We start from the raw sequence: 15617 nt of genomic DNA, 5'->3' as shown, positions 1-15617 counted from the left end.
CTCCAAGCGTCAGTCAGGAGTGCCCCAAGAGTTCAGGAGGGAACAAACAGGGCCATTTCCCCTCCAGGTGCCGGGGACTTCCAGGCGAACCGAGCTTATGCAGAGAGCACAGCGGGCCGCAGATCCCAGCCCGGGCCCGTGGCCTCTCCGCCAGCGGCTGCCTACGTGAGTTCCCAGCTCCCTCCGGAGGTGCCAGGGAATCCCGGGCTCCGTTTCCTAGGGCAAGGTTTAAATCTGAAGCAGGTTTTGGCTGCGGGCTGCTCACGGCTCCCAGCCGTTTCCTGAGGAAACCGAGGCTGATGGCACCGCTCCGCCGTGCTCGGTGCCGTCCTTCCGCAGCCCCGGGACAGCTGGTGCGGCACAGCCGCGGCCCCTTGGCCGGCCCGGCCCGGCTGCGGGCGGCGCCGCGCACCTGAGGCCGCACACGGAGCCGGGGCCGCGCCCGCCGCCCCCGAGCCCCGGCCCGGCCCTCGGTACCCCCCTAGCGGCCGCGGCTGCCCCGACCCGCCGGCCCTTGCCGTGCGCAGGCCGCTGGAAACACCACAGACCCCTCGGGGAGGCAGGCAGAGTCCTCCGCGGTGCCTGCAGGAGCCCAGGGCAACAGTCCCCTGCTGGATAGAGGAGCATTAGCCCCGGTACGGTGCCTGCGCCTGGCTGGGCTGTCACCCCGAGTGTCCTTAAAAAAAAAGCTGCAGGCGCTGCCCCAGCCCGAGCTGTGCCTTGGTGCGGCTGAGGAGATCTAAGGTTCCCCCAAGAGCCATAGGCTGCAGGGAAAGGCCGTGTTTAGCTCACAGGGGCCTTCCCAGATTGCACCAGCACTATGGCAGGATCCTGGCTTTCCCTGCAGTGTGTGATAGCAGCTACATACCCACTGCCAACCCCAGCTCTGAGACTACACAGATGTTTTCCACCTCAACCCCAATGACCTCCTCAGATGTTACAGCATCCTACCTGCTTCCCAAGGTAGGATGGGAAACAAACAGCTGCATCTCTCGGATGTCTCCAGTCGAGAGGAGACCAATTATAACCTGGTTTCTGTCCCTGGTTTATGCTCTCCCAAATGGGCCAGACTCTGACATCTCAACACAGGGAAGTTTCATCTGTCCCCTTCTCGTTGGTCATTTTGTGGCTGCAGAGACCATGCTGCTGGAGCTACTGCTCTGTTTTCTGCAAGGGAGAATGCATCTTCCTATGCAAGGCTGGTTCCCAGGTTGGACTGCACTCTTAACACTCATTTACCACCTCTTGACTCTCATTAGTGTTTGTTTTTTCAGCAAACCTCCAACTGATGAGTGAGAAAATCAGATCTTCTTCCCTGGTTCTTTTACTGTAGTTGAAAACAGCTCAGAGATGCAGTCAGGGAGCCCCTCTGAATGACAAAGAGAAAGTAGGTTTGTGAAGCTGTGGTAGAACAGGATTTGTCTGAAACAGGGATTGGGGCAGGGTTTACTTTGCATTATGTTTAGAGCAAAGATCAGAGCTGAGTCTTATTTTAATTCCTGACCTGTTAGACATCTCAGCTTCAACATTGCTCATGCTTAGCCAACATAAATAATCTATAAGCTCCTCAGATCTGAAGGGGATTTTTGTAGTTGGAGAAGTCCAGGGTGCATTCTTCTCTACCTAGGAGATTTTGAATTTCATGAACCCAGTCTAGATTTAGCCTTAATTTGAAGGATGTGTAGACTGGATGTCCTGTTGGAAATGCATGGAAAACTGCCTGCTGACCTGACCTGTGCTTGCATTTCACCCACAGCAGCTGCAGCCTGATTGGCGCATTAAACACTTTCAAGTCATATTCTCCTGTATAAAGAAATATCCTGAGTTGTGTTGTCTGTGAGCAGGAGGGGAATGACCTCTTGGGTCAGTGTTTATTGCAATAGTTATAAGAAACCAAGGAGTGACTCCATAAGGAGGGGCATGATCCAAGGACAATGCCTCTGGTAGGGTGAGAACCTCTCCCGGTTTGGAGAACCCTGCCTGAAATGGCAAGAGCATGGCTTGAGGGATTGCTGCTTCCATCTGCCATTGGTATACTCTACAATCTTACACTTCCCACTGTAAAGCAGGGACAATTGCACTGTGTTTTGCAAGACCCCAGTGTGACTTAACTTGATAGAGCTTGCATTATGCTGTGGGATTCTGCAGCAGATCAGCCATGTGTGGCTCAGAAGAGAAGGCAAGTCAGTCACTTCTCTTAGCCTGCAGTGACAGCAGTGCCAGGATGCAGATACTGCTTTGTGAATCCTTCTGAGACCCTGGCCTGCACAAACTGGCACTTGGAAATAGTCTCCAGCTTGTTCAGTCTCCACATTCACATGTCTACCTCCAGTCTCTGACCTAGAATTCTGTTGTCATTCCACACACAATAATATCATTCACATGTTAGGCCATGGGCTTTTCAAGGTCAGTGCCATCAATATGTGTAAAGCCCTAGAGGACAATAAAAGGTTGATAAATCACATGGCAAATTAGGAAAAGGCCCTCAAGGGTTGCAAAATGTACCAGATCCACTTATCACAACCCTTTATGATAGTTTCTGTGAATCCTTGGTAGTAAATATCCTGCTTACAGTGCTAAAGTTGTTTTCTCATTGTGTGGTAGCAGGCAGCTGTCAATCCCAGCCACTTCTCATACAAACCTGACATCATCCTTTCTTTCTCTTGACAGGAACAACTAGAGTCACTCACCCTGCAGAGCTGAGCAATCTCTTCTGCTTTCAAAGCTCATGAGACACAAGTGAGGGCTCTGAAGAAATGATGCTGAATCCCTTTGGATTGTGCCAAGATGCTTCCACTTGCTGAGGAACACGTTTGGTATTGTCAGCTTGGTATGCAGCTGAAGAGCAAATGACTGGACACTCAGAGACATAGCAGGAGCCAACGATGCCAGGCTTTGGCACACATAGACTGGGAGGCTATAAAAGCTGAAGGTTTCCATTCTTGCGGGTCCTTCCTTGGAGGCACACAGCTCAAGTTGTTTTTTTGTTGTTGCACCATGATGAAATTATTTTAAGGATCCTGACGTCTGAGAGTCTGCTATGGAAAATCTGGGGATGAGCTGGTAAGGAAACCTGGTCTGACTGGGATGGGGAGATGTGTGTAGCCATAAAGGTACCTTGGTCCCAGCTCAGGTGGTGCAAGTGTGGCTCCTGGGTGGTCACACAGGAAAGTTTCCTCAACACCCTCCTTGCTTTCCAGGGTCAGCAACTAGGACAGCAGCCAGAGGTGCTTTGGGAATGGTAGGGCAGGGCAATATTTATGAGACACCTGTACAACAGTGGTGTGGCTGGGGCAATCTAGGATCTAGGTTCCCTCATGCTACTAAAATTAATGTTGCTAACCACTGGTATATTGCCTTCTCTGTCAAATCTTTGTCTCTTGCACAGTTTTGTCCTGTCTAGCAGCTCTAGGCATGACACAAGAATTAACACAACTGGTATGGACATGAGTGGCTCAATGCCCCAGGTTCATTTAATTTAGTAGTACAGGATTTGCTGCCTCTTGGAAGAAAGGAACACAGACATTTTACCTGTCCTAAGCATCTGATTCCTGGATGGAAGGTGGCCATCCATTCAGTTTAGCAGAGGAGGGTCTAACACACCACTGAGCAGCACAGGCACATCCAGCAAACACACTCCTTTCTACCCATCCATCAGGGTGGGATTCACCTCCCCTGAGAAGAATTATGTCTCCCTGCAGAAGGGTCAAGGAGGGCAGACACCTCCAGGAGATGATTCCTTCCACCTTGGCCAATGCTAGGTGGCTAATCTGAGTCTGGCTGAAAGGAGATGTTTTCTCACGGCTCATGGGCTGGGATATGCCAAAAGGGTGGTTTGTGTCCTCCAGACAGAGAACAATTCTCCCCAAATGATATGGACACAGCAGACAAGTGAAACATTCCCTGAGGAAGAAATGGCCCAGTTATCTTCATCCTGTTAGCTCTGTTCCTGCCACACTGGGTCCAGTGTCACTTGGAGATAAAGAGCAAGTGCCTTATTATCACCACCATGTCTGCCCTTGAGGGTTTATTCTTTCACCCCCTCCTGTCTTTGTTTCTTTCCCCCTTCCCTGATTTTTTTTCTGTGTTGTCTCCCTACTTCCTACCATGCAATTCCCACTTCCCATATGGATTTCATTCCTACCCTGTCCCCATCCTGTCTGCTAAAATAATCAGCAGTGAAACCCTGAATATGGCTGTTCACATTGTTTCCATGGGACTCGGTGGCAAGTCTCCTAGTGCGATGAATGAAGGCAGGACGCACTTCTCAGAGCCATTGTTTCAAGCTGTCTGCTGTCTCAGGAAAGCACTGCCAGCTCCATTTACACTGAGTCCTTGACTACTGTGTTTTCTCCTCCATCTGCTGTGAGTAAGAAAATAATCAGGTCCTTGCAATTTAAACAGTGGCTTCTTAGTTTGTGAAGTGGATGCTTCATCACCATGCTTCCCATGGGCCAGAGTTGATCCATGGGGAGGATGTCAGATGAGAGTATCATGAGGTGGTCCTTTGAAAGCAGCCACAGACTATATTCAGTCCCTGATGTGGTTGTTAAGAGCAGGAATCTGGCTCATGACTGTGGAATAGGATTGACAAACCTGAATCGAGGCTCTCCTCCTCCCTGGAAGCCTTGATGTCATGTTTATCACATTTAGAGTTTTCAGTCAATTGAAAGCATGGAAGGAGACAGCCCACATGTGTTTGGAGAGAGCTGCATAGACACCTCCTAACTCAGAATAACAATAATGAAAACATGCTGCAGCACCTTTTAGCTATGACACACAGTACCTCCAGTCTGTGCTGGTCATTTGAAACATTTTAGTACATAATCTAAAACTGCCCACAAGGAAACAGAAATTATGGTAGATGAACTTGGAAGATACCGGTAGGATTTGCAGGTTATAAAATTGTTTCTTTTTGGACATTTCATACTGTTTTAATAGCTTCCAGGCTTCCAGCATACAGAAACTGGCAGGACCTTGCCCAATGCCTGAATAGCTGAACTGTACAGTTTACAAACATGATTCACAAAAAGAAGACTAAGTGGAATCTGAATACAGACGTAACAAAAGTGAGTATGAAGTGAGACATCCTATCTGCTGAAGAAACCAGTTTCCTGGTAATTTACCAGTTCAAGTACCAGTTTTCTGGTAACTGAAAATTCAAGGCAGTCTCATCTATTTCAGTGAAAACATCTTCCCATACCAGGAGAATAGCTTCCCATCCATGTCCTGTCCAGTGTTGAAGAAATTTGTTCTGTCTGCTACTGCTCTTCCCCTTTTGATGCAAGCAATGGATCAACATTCTTCTGTGCAGTTTGCATATGCTCTCAAGTGTGTAGATAGGGGCCCTGGTATAACAGAGCCTGGAGGGTCCCAACCTCCTATCCTAAACAAGAGGTTCCCTGAACACAGGGGAGGGTGACAATTTCTTGTTAAATGCTAGTCCTTTTGTAAGCACAGGTAGTCCCCCCAAACTCTCCTGCTTCCTCCCACGCAGAACCAGACTGTGATGATTCCTCCGTGGGCACAATGAGAGGGTTTCACTCCTTCAGCCCCAGCAGGAGGCAGCTGTCCTATCCAAAGATCTCTGTGAGGATCTCCCAGCTCCTGTGATCCCAGTGTGAAGTCCTGAGGCCTGGTTCTTTATTTCTGGTTTATTTCTTTTTTGGGGTGGTTTCTTATCACATATAATTCCAGGCTAAGATTGGAGATTCCTGGGAGAAGGGGGATTCAGCAGCCAAACCCTTCCAAGCCTGATTCCTCTGAAGAAGGACCTAAATTACTTTCTGATGCTGCTATTCATCACAGTTCCTGTCTAGTCCCACGAGGGAAACAGCTTCAGCCTAACAGTTTAAGAGTGCCCTTTCTCTCCAAACTCTGTCACTCAAGAGGTAGAGCATTTGTCTGAGACATGCAGGTCCAGGAGAGGGAGAACCTCCTCCAGCTGGTCCTGTGTACCGAAACGCTAAGGTCTAGAGAGCAGGCAACATGGACAGCAGTCCAGTGCTTAGTGCTCCTGGGTAGAAAGATGGGTGGATGGGTTTAGACTGTGATAATTGAGCATTTTGTGCCTTCTGTATGGCAACTACATATTTTACAAATACATCAGAATGCAGTGCTCTCAGAACATCAGTGGCATGGCTACAACATTAGCTGAGTGGTATTTTTGCAACACATGATTCAGCCTTGAAGGCTCAAGTCCTTTCCCAGACCCAAGCCCTTTTCTAGACCTCATCAGTTTGCCAAAATCAGGTTGTCTAGGGTAAATACATCTTTAATCACTGTGCTATCCTGTGTCTTTGTGCCATTTCTTATTTCATAATCTTTCCTAGGCTGCTGACAGTTTCAAAAAATCAGTTTAATGCAAAATTTAGTAATTACAGTTCCGGTTTCTTTCCCCAACAGCTGGAGAAGGAGGTACAAGAACAAAGCACATATGTAGGATTGTGGAGAGGAGAGAGAGGAGGGAGAAATTCTTCTGCAGTATTTGTAGATTAGAAATATGGCTGCCAAAAAGCAAGTTCCCAAGAGCCTGGGGTCCACATGTTGCATAAAAGCAGGGTACCATCTTGGCATGGAAAAGGAACATTGCATGAAGAAACTCAGAATCTCCCCAGGTCACATTATCCTTACCTGAGATGAATGCCCATGAGCTGCAAAGTGGTACCCCATCAGCAGCCTTTGCCACCAGGCAATGTATTTTGCTTTGACTGCTTTGAAAGCAAACCCCTTACAGGAAACATGTGCTGGGTATACAAATGCAGAGTTTCGTTTATTTATGACACAAATGCAAAACCAAACAGGCTTTCACAGTTCTAGGTCACAGATGTCTTTAACGAAAACCAGCTATTGGAATGTCAATAACAGCTTCTTGTATCGTAAGCAATGAGTCCACTAAGTCATGTTTTAGGAAACCAACAGTTTCAACAGATCAACCTATTAATCATTTGGCCTCCTAGTAGTCCACGTAAGGGCAGCTCTTATGAATTTGTTAGTGTGCTGTGCTGACAGTTTGCTGAGCAGTACATGCAAATGCCCCAGATTCTGCTCCTCTGAGGGCTGAAAATGACAGGGTCTCCTCTGGGATACTAATGAACAATCCATTTGATCCAAACTGCTTCTATTCATTTAGTCTTTAGCCACTTGGTTAACTCCTGTGGCTACAAAATATTATTCAGTGCTAAGATGTCAATTCATGACCCCACTGCAGCCACTCTGGAAACCCAAGTGACAAGCTGGTGTAAAATATTGTCCTTTAGTGCAGTTGGGGAAAGATGATTTATACTGGCCATGAGAAAAACTCTAAGTTCCTGTAGATTGAACCCCTATGTTTTCCTATGCAAGGTTTGCTGCCTCTTCTCTGCAGTTTCCTTCCTCAAAGCCTTCATGTCGAACTGCTTAAACTGAAATGAGATGAAACAGACAATGGCACCTGTGAGTTTTGTCCAATTTTCAGCCAGAAGCACACATAGCACTAAACTGCACCATGTAAGCTCATTACTTCTATGTATTTTTAGATATTCTTTCAAGGTTAATCAGTACTGTTGCCATTAGAAAACCAGGAAAGATTAACTACAGCTGGATTTTCCTCTCCTAAAGCTTCAGCTTCAGAAGTAAGCAAAGGTCTTGTGATCAGTCCTGGTGCATGGCATGGAGTTACAGCCCAGAGAAGCTTTAGCTGTCCTTAGTCTCCAGTTCCTCTGCTGCAGCCCTGTGCTTAACACAGTGCCATAACTCCTTTCCAGGTCCTGAGGCTGTTGGTGAGTGGGTTGAGCTAAGATATGATGCTTTCCAGTGTGGAAGCAGGTACACGTCATGGTGGGGATGGTAACTTCTGGCACAGGAGCAGGGTGGGCAGCTGGAAGTCATAACTCTGATTGTCAGACCTTTAAATCAGCAGTTGGTGGCTGTGCAGAATGGTGTCATTTATCCTCTCTGCTAAAGGCATGAGAAATGCCTGTAGCAATTCTTCATGGGAGAATACAAGGCAGGTGAAGCTGTCCATTCTTTGTTCTATCTATCTTACTCACTGTTTGCTGTATTTCCCTCCCCTTCTCAGAACATGAGTAACTAGCTGTGTAATCAAGGTGACAGCCTGAAAGATATTTTCCCTTTATTCCTAGTAAAAGACACAGACTCGTTTTTTGGACCATTTTGGATTTGTGTCCTCCAGCTGAAATCCAAGTCATAGCAGTGAGATGCTGCTACAGCAGCTTACCCAGTGCTGGGCAGCTGGCCCACAAGGAAGGACATGCTTTGCAATTGAAACAACACCGTCTACAAAGAGTAGTACAGACCAATACTCCAATAGGTTGCAAGTGTGCAACCCTAGTCCTGTACTACACCTCATTCCAACAGAAGCTCACATTTTTAATCAAGGCATTCTGCTATTGAATGAGAAACCTGTGGCTAACAAGAGTTGCTTACATGGTGTATCCTAATACAATACTGTCTACATGGTGTATCCTGGTTTTATCCCCATATTTTCTTGTACATACAATTTACTGTCCTCACCAGGTAAGCTGGTGTATTTTCTTCATCACAACCGATCATATTCCAGTTATAGAGGCAACATCACAACTTACATCATAATGCTAGAGTACACATTTAATATATGTGTCTTGGGATCTCTGTCCTAATGGGACATAGGCACTTGTGCCTGGCAGTGTCACCAGGAAAGTTCTGTGCTTACCCCAAAGAAAACACAATCCCATAATCTGCAAACATGTGTGTATGAATATTTAGTAGGAAAACCATCATCTCTTTCCCAGTAAGATCAATTCACAGATAATAATTGGTTCATGGAAAAGAAAGGACATGTAAGGAGAGAACTGCTGTGAAATGCAATGGCTTGCTACATAACACCGATGCTTAGCCTGCTGTTGTCAAAGGTGAAAGTTTAAGAATGAAGCGTCCTTGCCTCCCCATGCTGCATGAGAAAAAACAGCGTCACAGCCCACAGAAGGCAGCTGTTTTTGTGCAGGGTTCCTGTTTGTTACTCATTTCCCCTCCTGTGTCCCAACACTCTGCCTCTTTAAAGCTCTTCCAAGATTCCTTATAGGAGAAGGTCTGCTGCCAGCTCAGAGCTTCCTGTTGTACTCTGGGAGAGCCTTATCTCTGCAATCTTCATGCAGACTGCAAGGAGATTTTGTGTTTGTTTGTGTTTTTACAAACCAGGCCATTTCTATGGACTAAGCAGTCTCTTGGTGCTGACTGTGGTGGGACACTTTGTCAGAAAAGTCATTGAGTAGATTTGTTTAGTTTGCAGGCTCCAAATAATCCTCTGCCTCTACAATTTCTGAAAAACGAACATTTCCAGGTTGCCTTATTTAAAAGTCCTTTAAAAAGTTTTTAAAATGCCCCAGAGAGATGCCTAGGGATCTGGCAAGTGGGTCTCTCTGCCTTTCTTTGGTCTGTTTCGTCTTTCAGTTTTCTACCACAGCTCTCATCTCTGGGCCTCTGCATCACACTTTTGCTCAGGAAATAAGAGCTTCATTTTCTTGTAGTTCTTCTCAACAGCAAGGGCATCACTGTATTTCTCAGGTCCACTGGAAGTCTGTCAGCATTCAAAGTTAATGTAAAAAAAAGGCTTCATTTCTGAGATCTTCCTTCATTTTAAATGTCTCCTTACCTCTGCACTTGTGCATCTCTGCATAGAAGCTGTATGAAAGTGAAGCTTTAAAAATATGGTTGTATCAATAATCCTTTCTTACCAAATTCTACTCTGGCACCAGATAAAGATGGCTGTTTATATCTGTTCAGAGGTACAAGTATCCTTCTGTTGCAAGGCAATGATGTTACTTCTCCAGTGGCATCCCAGGCAACTGCCAGCACTGGGATGAGAACAGTGGTTGTAGCTGCCAGAACAACTTTTATCCAGGAAAAGTCAACTTGAGCTTGCTTACAACAAGTTGACAACACATGCTCCCTGGGTCAAACTCCAGATGCTAAATTTATTGAGAAGTAGGTAGCATCTCTAAGGATACCTAGGACTGGGCCCTCAGAGTGTCCCACTTACTGCAATAGCTATTGAGCATTGATATCCTGGAGCTTCAGGTTTGTTAATGGCACCAAAGTGACCAACAGCAGGGTTAGCTCTCAGGAGGTCCCTGCCAGAGCAGAATTCAGAGCAGGGATCCTGAATCTCAGCTCTGCCCTGTGCCCATTTCTCTGAGGCCATCAGATATATTTCACACATTAGGAGAAAGGGTTGTACCGGCTACTTAGACACTTCTTATGTTAATGAATAATTATGGACCTTCCCAGACATTCAGTCTATATTAGGAAAGGATTTCTCTGCTATTACTTGAAATGAGAACAGCAGGAGAAGGCCTAATATCCTGGATCAGTTCTTCATACAAGAAGAGCCAGGATGAGCTGTCTTTGCTCTCTGCATGAATCACACACTTGTTGTTGTGACTCTGTCCAGGAATGAGATAAGGTTGCCCTGAGGCTGCTCTCTGGGGAAGAGCTACAGTGTCCCAGTGCTGCCATGGAGAAGGTGTTTTCTTATTTCTGTTCTTAGGAAACTGTCAGAGAAAATGTTGTGGTGCACAGCCAGATGACAGTTTATCTCCTGAGATGCTACAGTGAACATGCTCATGGCTTTGGTGTCTGCAGAGGCAGTGTCATCTACAGACACCAATACATGACTCCAGGGATGGACAGTTCAAGAGATGTTGGAAGCAAAGAAGTGGCAGTTTGCTCTCTGTTGGCATGAAAAAGTGTAAATTCCAGCTTGCTCATGTATCTGGATTCAATAAAAATTGGTTTGCTGATGGTAACTTTCCTTTCTCTTTGTGAGGGGAATAAAGGAGTCAGAGCAGCTCATGACACACAGGATGGATGAGAAGGTGAGCATTATTTCCAGGACTTGGAATGTAACAGTGGCCAGTGCTGCACTGTGTGATGATATGGGACCAGGGAAGGCTCCGGATAATGCTTAGGGTGGCAAACACTTTGTATGTGCAGAGAATGGAGAACTCTGTTAAAATCAGTGAAAGGAGAAAGAAATCATCTGCTGAAGGAAACTCGTGAGATCCTAACTGGGGGCTTGAGAGAAAAAAAAAGAATATGGAAGAGGTGAGAAAAGTCCTTCTGGTGCTTTGGAACAAATGAGCACAATGTCATATAGTATCTCCTCCAGTGAATTCTTAAAACAAGAGAGCAATATGTAGCTGAGAAGTGTGGTCTGGCCTCCCACTTAACAAGCCAAGGGGTGATCTTCATTACCAGGAATTAATTCATGAGGGCATGAGAGGAAAACATTAGCTTTGAACAGACCTGTCCACCTGAGAATGTTGACTATTTTTCCTCATAGAAAAAACATTTGTGGACTTTTCTACAGCACTGATCTTACAGCATGACTTCATGCACTGCAAGGATCCTGTTTCCAAATAGCCCCATGAAACTGGCAGACACAAATTTTACCTTTGATTTCTGAACAGTTTACTCTTCTTTTCTAATGAGGTTGTTCCAATTGTCCTCACCAGAGACCTGTCAAGCCAAATCTGGGCAGACTGTGACTATGGCAGTGTCAGATGAAGAAGGAGCAGGTGGCCATGCCCCTAAGCTCTTTTCTTCCCCCACTGTCACCCTTGGAGAACCGTTATCAATGCAGCAGCCTTTCTTTTGGCATCAGAAGTTAATTTCATAGCAAATTATTGAAAATTCAAAGTTATTCCTGTTTCCCACACAGCAGCAAACAAACTATTAATATTATCCTGAGTTGAAGACCTGTGTGGTTTGCCAAAGCAAGATAATTATTTGGCTACTTTGAGCAGACGCCATCAGGTAGCCTTTTGTGACATTCATTTACTGCTGGGTCCCCAAAGCCTCATTATACGGTGCCCTGGGGAAGAGATAGAAAACTCTATCTCCACTGTCAGCATAACTCTATATTATGTGGTGCTGAGCAGCTCTTCAGAGCATGAGCATGCTTCACCCCTCTGGCCCCAGACAGTTTTGGAGTTGCTGGTGATCTCTGGGGTGTTACTGGCCCTGGCTGAGGGGGATATCAGTTTAGCTGCTGTACCCATCTAGGGCACAGATGTCCATATTTGATCTCATTGACTAGACTCCCTTCTAACACCTGAAAAGATCAGGCACTTCTAAGGTATTGTTCACCTCAGGCTAAAGCAGAAAGCTGGAGCAGCTCAGATGATTTGCTCTCTCTTCACTGACTGGAAAGATACTGCCTCTTAAATTTGTGGGGATAGGTTTGCTCTGTTTACCAAAAGCTGACTCTGACAAATCATTCATCTGGGGGTCAGAATAATTATTGCAGTGTGACTTTATATTAAAATGTGACATTTTATATAAAGTACTGGGGGGAGGCAGATCAGCCTGAGTTGGATACTCTGACACTCAGCACAAAATGTGATGGGAGCAACATGCTTCCCAAGGGAGAGCTGCAGCACCACAACCACAGCACGGAAGCACCAAAGCAAACCACCAGCCTCACTGGAGGGGAGAAGGAAGATGCACCAGGTGAAAGAGCAAGGCAGCCTGATAGCCAAACCACTTCTGCATACGTGGGTTTGATCCCTGTATGGGCCATCCACTTACAGATTGCACTTGATCCTTCTGGGTCCCTTCTGACTCATTCTGGGATTCTGTAACTTCTGAATGCTTTTGGAGAACTAGCACTATCATGCTAATGGTTTGATTGGTCATCTGAAATCAATTCTTCTTCAAACTCCAGACACTGTTTGTCTGTAACCTTTTCAGGTTTCCCTTCCAAACATCAACAACTAATCTGCTCTGGGCTAAACATGCCAGCCCATGGAGGACTGAAAACTGCCAAAGAATATACCCAGAAAGGAAGAAAGGGTGGTTCAAATATAGGGTAAGTAAGGGCATCACCTAGATGGTCACAAGAGCACTCATATCACACTTCCAGCTCCCATTTTCTGTCTGCCCAGGTTGGTCATCCTTTCATTTGAGACAGTTTTCAAAGCTGCCAACTGCCCTGTGTTCTCAGCTTCATGACTCCAGACTCCTCTCACAAACAATAACTTGGTGACAAAATGGGGAGAGTAATGAAGTTCTCCTCTTCCACTTCTGGCCAACATCAATAATTTAATAACAATCATCAATTTGATATTTTCATTTTTCCTTTTTTTTTTTTTTTTTTTTTCATTTCCAGACCACTTCAGAGAAGGGAAGAAGAAGTGGCAGACTGCATTTTGAACCTATCAGTCATGGTGTAAAACTGAAAAGTTTCTAAGTCACTGCAAATTCTAAGTTCCCTTGAATGTTCTTTAGATACTCCAACCCCTAAACCTCAGCAGAAGTCAGAGGTAATGATAGTCTGAAAAGTCTAAACTACTTGATCGGGGGATTGCAGCTGATAAGTACAAGCTGATACCTTGCAAAATTTTGCCTATTTATAAATGAGCTTTTTCCCCGGCTTTCCTCAGTGCCAGTTGAGTGCAAGTGTTGGCAAGATCCACGCTAGTTTGTCTGGACTCTGAACCACTTTGCTGAATACTTAATCAAGCTGCTCGCCTCCCTTTCCCAACAGAGGCCATTTATACAGCAAGAGAATCAGCTGGTCGATGAAGCAGACAAGTGGAGCAGGGGAGAGGGAGCAAGCTCTTTGAATGGGATGAGAACACAGCCACCGGCACCTCAAGAAAGTTTATCTGTCTCCAGTGCCAAGCATACACAGTGCTAATCTTTTGTTGCCATGAATATTCAAGCCCAGCTGCCAGCAACAGAGGGAGCAGCTGCAGTGGCAGAGCTGGCAGGTCCCCTCGTGGTGCCCTCACTTGCCGACCCTGGCATCTGGGTCTGTCTGGGTGTGGGGAGGGGGAGATGCTGCTTGCATTGCAGACAGCAGACAACAAGCCATTCAGCAGCCCAGCCCCACGCTTCCTAAGCAGCAAGGAGTCAGGAACACACTCGGCCTGGAGAGCCCAGGACCGTCCTCTCTTGCTAACATGGGTATGCCAGATGTTCCTGATGTTTGGGGTCATGTGAAGCCCTGGAGGGAAGAGGTGAGTCTGGGATAAGAAAGAGCAACAGCTGGGGCAATCTAAGATTGAAGGACGTCTGCTGCTGCTTGGAGAAATTAGTGAGACAAAACCCTGCAGGCTCCCTGGGAAGCTAGGCATACACAGCCCTAGGCAGATCACAAGTCTCGTGGCTTATTTGGCAAAGGTGCCTATTTGTTACACAGGGTGGGCTGGTGAATGCCATTACAACAATGCAGCACTGGTCACAGTTGCAGGTGAATGCTGCTGCGGTGTGAGGGAAGAGTTGAAGGATTTTTGTCACACAAGGTGGGAAGCAGCAGTAGGAGGAAGCCATGAACTCTCCTCAGAAGACCAACCTGTGCTTCTCCACAATTTAGGGCAGCATTTCAGGAACAGGGCAATGTAAGAGCAAGTTTTTGCCTCAGCATACTCCATAGGGGCAGATAAATGCATTGGTACAAGTGTTAAGAGACTACATCTATGCTTCCAAGGCATCACTCCACCCAGCACCAAAGTCATCAGAGGCTGTAATGACCCTGCCTCGGCACAGAAGATCACTGAGACCCACTTTGCTTAGATTTCCCTGGTAATGCAATAAAATATTCTAGGGAAAAAAATACATGAAGAAAAAAAAACAAACCAAAAAGAAAAAATGTCTGGGGAAGGCAAGACCAAGCTTCAAGAAACACCTGAGACACAGATTACTTCCCACCAAACCCAGAGTGGTCACTGTCATAGAGCTTTGGGAGGCTGGAGACTGCTGCTGAACTTTTTGCTTCTGTGTGATGAAGGTGGCTCCTGGAGCTCTTGCTATGGTCAGCTGTCAACTGCTGACATTCAAAAATGTTCATTCTCATTCTTCTGAGGCTCTAATTCCCTTCAGGAAAGCAGAGCATCAATACATCCCCATTACAATGCCACAAGCACAACATTGCCTCACCAGAACTGAAAATTTCCTGTCTCTGGCACATAACTTTCCATCAAGCACAGGCATACAGCCACAAACCAAACCAGTTATCCAGGCCTCCTTGGTACAGGGCCTAGAACCGTGGAGTAGTGGATATTGCTAGAAAAACTACCAGAAACAGGGCTAGACAGGTATGCTAAGAGAGGCAACAGCCTTTGAAGGCTAGAGGTGGACATTGTGCAGTTAGCTATTGATCTCCAAGAAACAGGGGACGGTTTCTCCAAGAAACAAGAGGATCAGACCTGATCATCTGGGGGTTTGCATCCCCACAACACTTTCTGTAGGCAGCCCATAAGGAAAAATGAGCCATAGGCCTGCCTTGGGATTTACATTTTAGAACACCTCATGGACCAGGGTAAGCACTCTTAAGCAAGTAGTAATGCAACACTGCAAAATAAAAAAGACATGATCTCTTGATGATGTTGAACTTTCCAGTCCTCAATCCTGTCTCTTTCCTTCCAAATTAAAAAATAAAGTCTATACTAACTGTATTTTCAAATAGGACACCTCAGACAAAGAGGGAAATGTAGGAATAAAGATAAGAGAAATCACATTTATCAAAATGTTTAATATTTTCTTTTCCTTTTTTGTATCAACTTTTAAAAGATAACCTAAATTGAAAAAGCTAATGACGCATTTTACATTTAAGTAGGAACCTTAATGATAAACAC

At 45.9% G+C, this 15617-nt stretch overlaps 1 long non-coding RNA gene across 1 annotated transcript; it reads left to right on the top strand.

Moving 5' to 3' along the window:
* Positions 1–390: 390 nt before the first annotated feature.
* LOC111930205 (uncharacterized) lies at positions 391–15363 on the top strand. Its single transcript, XR_015287953.1, has 3 exons — positions 391–635; positions 2671–3063; positions 10526–15363. It is a non-coding gene; the product is annotated as an uncharacterized LOC111930205 (long non-coding RNA).
* Positions 15364–15617: the final 254 nt, after the last annotated feature.

Source organism: Cyanistes caeruleus, chromosome 6 (assembly GCF_971803275.1).
Source record: "Cyanistes caeruleus chromosome 6, bCyaCae1.hap1.1, whole genome shotgun sequence".
NCBI classification, from domain to species: Eukaryota; Metazoa; Chordata; class Aves; order Passeriformes; family Paridae; genus Cyanistes; species Cyanistes caeruleus.
The sequence above is the reverse complement of the archived record's forward strand: the minus strand, read 5'-3'. Positions and strand labels throughout refer to the sequence as shown.